The 5,839-nt window shown below is 40.5% G+C and overlaps 1 non-coding gene across 1 annotated transcript; it reads right to left on the bottom strand.

The window, feature by feature from the left end:
* Positions 1–245: 245 nt before the first annotated feature.
* LOC118483409 lies at positions 246–352 on the bottom strand. The gene has a single exon (XR_004870697.1). It is a non-coding gene; the product is annotated as a small nucleolar RNA R71 (small nucleolar RNA).
* Positions 353–5,839: the final 5,487 nt, after the last annotated feature.

Genomic DNA, 5,839 nt, shown 5'->3' with positions numbered 1-5,839 from the left:
CCGCAACCTTCCATGGGCTTGCGGACGAGGATCCCCATCTACATATTACTAATTTCTTAGAAATATGTGATACCTTTCGGATCAATGGAGTATCAAATGACGCCATCCGCCTCCGAATGTTTCCTTTTTCACTAAAAGACCGAGCGAAAGCTTGGCTCAACGCCCTCCCAGCTGGATCGGTAAACACCTGGGATGAACTAGCCCAAAAATTTCTATATAAGTATTTCCCTCCCACTAAAACGGCTAAATTAATGACTGAAATTAATACATATTCACAAGAGGACGGGGAATCCTTATATGAAACTTGGGAAAGGTTCAAGGAACTATTACGCAAGTGTCCACATCATGGCCTTGCGATATGGCAACAAGTATCCACTTTCTATAATGGATTGTTGCCACACACAAGGCAGACACTTGACTCTAGCTCCGGGGGACTTTTAGGTAATCGCCGCCCGTATGAAATATATAACCAAATTGAGGAAATTGCTCAAACCAATTTTCAGTGGCACACTCCCCGAGGCAATAAATCTATTGCCCCGGGCGCCCATAAGGTTGATGAAAGCACTTCTTTGCAAGCCCAAATCGAGGCCCTTTCTTCAAAAATAAAAAAATTAGAAATGACAAAAACAGTCTCGGTTATGGCTTGTGAAGGGTGTGGTGGGCCACATGAAAATTGGAGTTGTATGAAAGAAACGGAAGATCAACAAGAGTCGGTAAGCTACATTGATAATAGACCTAGGCCGTCGGGTCCTCCAACGGGCACCTACAACCAAGGATGGCGAAGCCACCCAAACCTTGGTTGGAGAGAGCCCGGCAATAGTAGTAACCAACAAACCCAACGAACAAACTTTCAACAACCAAGAAACGAGTCACAAAATTTCACTCAACAAGGTGGACGAGAAAGGCTTGAAGATACTGTATCTTGCCTCATCTCCGACACTGAAAAGAAAAACTCGGAAAGGTTTCTACAATTAGAGTCAAATTTTAGAAATCAACAAGCTAGTATTCAAAACATAGAAAAACAACTAAATCAACTAGCTCAAAATTTTTCCGAGAGACCACAAGGTGCATTACCAAGCAATACCGAAACAAACCCAAAAGCGCAAGTTCATCTCATCACGTTACGAAACCGAACCGTGGGGCCTACGGAGGCGCCACCGCCAACAGAAGAAATAATACCCCCGCCTCTGCTGGAAAAGAACTCCTCTCCGTCAACAGAGCCTGCCAAGGCTCCTCGAGTTCCGTACCCCGGTAGGTTAATTTGTCAAAAGACCAATGAGCAATTCGCAAAATTCAAAAGTCTGTTAAAACAACTGCATGTCAATATTCCTTTTATTGATGTCCTAACCCAAATGCCTAATTACTCTAAGTTCATGAGGGACTTCCTCACTCATAAAAAGAAAATTGAAACTTTGCAATTAGTTAACTTAGGCGAAGAGTGCTCTGCTCTCGTACTCAACAAACTTCCCCAAAAGAAATTCAATCCCGGAAGCTTTCACGATTCCCTGCTCAATCGGGGATTCCCCCGTTCGTAATGCACTAGCCGATCTTGGGGCTAGCATTAACCTCATGCCCTCATCAATGTTTAAAAGACTCGGCCTAGGAACAACGAGTCCTACAAAAATGAGCATACAACTTGCTGATCGATCTGTCAAATTCCCGCAAGGTGTCATCGAAAATGTCCTGGTAAAGGTAAGCAAATTTGTCTATCCGGCCGACTTTGTCATACTCGATATGGAGGAAGACACCGAGGTCCCCCTCATACTAGGGAGACCATTTCTTTCCACCGCACAAGCAGTGGTAGATATGAATGATGGAACGCTCACCTTGAGGTACGGGGATGATGAAGTAAAATTCGGAGTTGGGAAGAGAATAGAAGACGACGACCCGGTCAATTACATGAAGGTTATTGATTCAAGTTTGGATGCGGCTCTCCGACGGTGTAACATGGGATGCCAAACATCCCACTCAGAAAACATATAACCTCACATTGGGTCTAGCCAAGGACCCTTATAAACGTGGCGCACCACGGAGGCATTCCGCGGAACTATCCTTAGTTTAGTTTAATCTTTTAGTTTTATTTTGTAGGAATAAAACACACTCATGGTGGTAAAGGATGAAAAGGGGAACGAGAAAAATGGCCCCATGCACAAGAACAAGGCAACCCGACATAAATTTCTCCATTACAGAAGGCTCAACACGGGCCATGTCCAACCAACACGGCCCCGTGCTGAACCCCCTGCAGAAAATGCCCAGTTCAGGTAACTGGACACGGGCCGTGTTCACCAGACACGCCCCCGTGTCTAGGCTTCTGTCTCATTTCTTTAATTTTTGTTACTGGCACCTGAACACGGGGCCGTGTCCGGTCCCCACGGGGCCATGTCCAGACTGCCAGTAACATAAATCTTTGCTTTTTAACACCTTATTACACATCCAATCAACCTAAAAATTTATTTTTGGGACACATTGTTGGACCGTTCTATGACCCGAAAAGTCAGTTAAGGTAGTTCATCTTCACGTACGAAGGCGGAATCAACGTAAATGAAGTTACAACAGCTTATCCTTTCAATTCCTTTTCTTTCTATTGCTTTCTGATGAAAATTTAGCAGAGTTTCAGCACCGTAGCACACATATACACTATTACAACTAATGAACCGCTCCTACCTATATATAGTGTTTCTGGGTCGCTTATGTGACAGTCCAAATAAGCGATCCAGATCACTTGTTCCTATAAGCGATCCAGGTTAAGACTAATGAGCGGCCCACTATGACATATTGACACAAAAGCGATCCTACATCAATCTATCATAATATTTACACTTTGAACCCCTGTTGACCAATATTGACTTCAGACTTTTTGTAGACGCAGTCAACAGACATTCCGTGCATCAACAGACTCCCCCTTGGATGTTGACGTAGTCTTTTAGTATCTTCAGTTCCATAGTCTTTAGTCTTTGTCTTTTCACAAACTCTGTCTTCTCCTCATAAGCATTCTTCACAGGTTCCAGGACTGTCTCCTAGCTCTATCTACAAACTTCCCATTAGCTGTTGATCCAGACTCCCCCTCTCACTGACTCCCCCTCTCATTATGCTGGAATCTTGAGATATCTGGTTCAAGCTTTTGCAGTTTGCCTCCGTTGGGAAATATCTTCCAAACCTATTACTCAACCAATAACATTACAATCTATCTTTTCAAACAATAAACACTAATTCAATCAGCTTTTAGAACTCCACTCAAGTTTTCAAGTTCAAGTTAATGACCCTGAATACTTGATTAATCTACCAAGTTCAATTTAATGACCCTGGTTGATCTTTTGACGAAACAAACTGATTTAATAAAACAATTTTCCAATTTTCTTAAAATAACAAGTATCAACTTAATGAACTTGTTTGTGACTTTGAAAACAAACATATTTCCAACAATGTAAGCTCTCCTCAATCTTCAGCTCAGAATCTCCTGCATCTGCTTCATCTTTCTAGAATCCGACAATCAACTTTCCACTCTGGTTTGTCTAAAATAAAGCAGAAATAAAATCTTTTTGGATTTTAAAATGATCTAAACTAAGAAATGAAATAACAGAAAACTTAAATTGCGGAAAGTAAACTATTTACAAGTTTGTTTTTGGTGAGCGTGTCAGGGAATCATATCAGCTTTTCAGACAGATTACAAGTACCGTTAAGCTACATTACATATTCAGATTTAAACAATTCACCTCGATTGTCGATATACTGATCCATCTTAAATTTTCACACAAACTTCAATTTATTCAGGATATCGTTTAAGTGTTTTAAGAACTTAGATCAATTCATGTGTCCCACCTCTTGAATATACTCCCGTATCCAGAATCCCAATATTCAGTCTTACAGGCAAGAATACTACAATGATGTCTGTACATAAATTAGGGATTAAATGCGAGAACTGAGTGATCTCAGGTCAGAACTTCCGTTCAGCAGAGAGATATCAGTTTCGACTTTACAGTGTGTCCCCTTTAGAGGATCTTTTTCAGCTACAACAACTGATTATCAATTTTATTGTCTAATCAGCTGAGGGCTTCATGCTATATTTCAAGCATTTTAGATAAAGTATTAGACAAGGACTAGGTCAGAACTACCGTTCAGCAGAAGTCCCGGAATAATACCCCAAGCATCATAGAGTATAACCACCTAATATATCAGAATACGAGACCTTTCAAACGAGATTTCAGGGGTTACCTATATATCCAAGTAGTGTTCCCCACAAATTTCACCAGTTTGAAATTTTAGGTTTATATCCCGAATAAATCTACTAAATGTACGAAAACCTATCTACACATCGTTAGTGAGACTGTTTAACTCATTTTGTCTTTCCAAATCTTTAGCATACTGTAATTATCTAGCTGATGTACTATCATTTTCCCTATATACACAAGCTCTTTTTCAATTTTATCATGTTTTTGTATTTTTACATTTTTTAGTGTTTTTGTATTTTTCTCAAAATAAACTATGTACAACTAACTATCTCCCCCTAAATACCAAAACACGTAAAAAATTGACAAACCATCGCAGATTGTTTCTCATCTTCATCCGCAACAGTATTCTCATCAACGCTCATAACCCCATCCGACACCAAAAGCAATTTCATACCATTAAGTTTTAACAAATATTGAAACCGATTTTTATCAAAAGCTTTGGTATGTAAATCAGCTTTTTGTTCGTCAGTGTGGATTTTCTCAATTCGTATCAACTTTTTCTCGAAGCAATCGCGAATAAAGTGATGACGAATCTCTATATGTTTAGTTTTAGCGTGATGTACTGGATTTTTAGTTATATTAATTGCAGCCTCATTATCAACAAACAGAGGTGTGTTAAGAAACTGCAAACCGTAGTCGCGCATCTGTTGCTGTATCCACAGGATTTGAGAGCAGAAACTGCTAGCAGAAACATACTCCGCTTCACATGTAGATAGCGCCACAGATGTTTGTTTCTTACACTGCCAAGTAACCAATCTTGGACCAAAGAACTGGCATCCTGCAGTTGTTGATTTCGCGTTGATTTTGCAGCATCCGAAATCTGAATCGGAAAACCCTTTGAGTGTAAAATCGCCTTTGCGAGGATACCACAACCCCAAAGTGGGTGTGCCTTTCAAGTAACGTAAAATCCTTTTGACAATAATCATGTGCGATTCTCTCGGGTTAGACTGAAATCTTGCTGCGAGGCACGTTGGGTACATGATGTCAGGACGTGAAGCAGTTAGGTACATCAAAGAACCTATCATGGATCGATAAAGTGTCTCATCAACCCTGTCTCCGGTGAGATCTGGGTGAATCCCATGATTAGTCGCAAGTGGGGTAGAAGCTGGAGTAGAACTTGACATTCCATATTTCTCTAGAATATCATGCACGTACTTCGTTTGATGAATGAAAATTCCCTCAGGAAGTTGTTCAACTTGTAATCCCATAAAGAATTTCATCTCCCCCATTGAAGACATTTCAAATTTCTGCTTCATCACCTGTTCGAAATCTTTGCATAATTTCTCATTTGTTGACCCAAAAATTATATCGTCTACATAAATCTGTACTATCAGAAGATGACCATCAACGACTTTAGTGAAGAGAGTGGCATCCACTTTTCCACGTATGAACTGGTTAGCGAGTAGGTGTTGAGACAAAGTCTCGTACCAGGCTCTCGGCGCCTGATGTAGACCATACAACGCTTTGTCCAGCAGATAAACTTTGTTTTTGTGGATTGGGTCAGTAAAGCCCGGCGGCTAACCAACATAAACCTCCTCTTTGACCTTCCCATAAAGAAACGCTGATTTAACATCTAACTGAAATACTTTGAAATTCTTCCAAGACGCAAA

The sequence above is a fragment of the Helianthus annuus genome, chromosome 10 (assembly GCF_002127325.2).
Source record: "Helianthus annuus cultivar XRQ/B chromosome 10, HanXRQr2.0-SUNRISE, whole genome shotgun sequence".
Taxonomy (NCBI): Eukaryota; Viridiplantae; Streptophyta; class Magnoliopsida; order Asterales; family Asteraceae; genus Helianthus; species Helianthus annuus.
The sequence above is the reverse complement of the archived record's forward strand: the minus strand, read 5'-3'. Positions and strand labels throughout refer to the sequence as shown.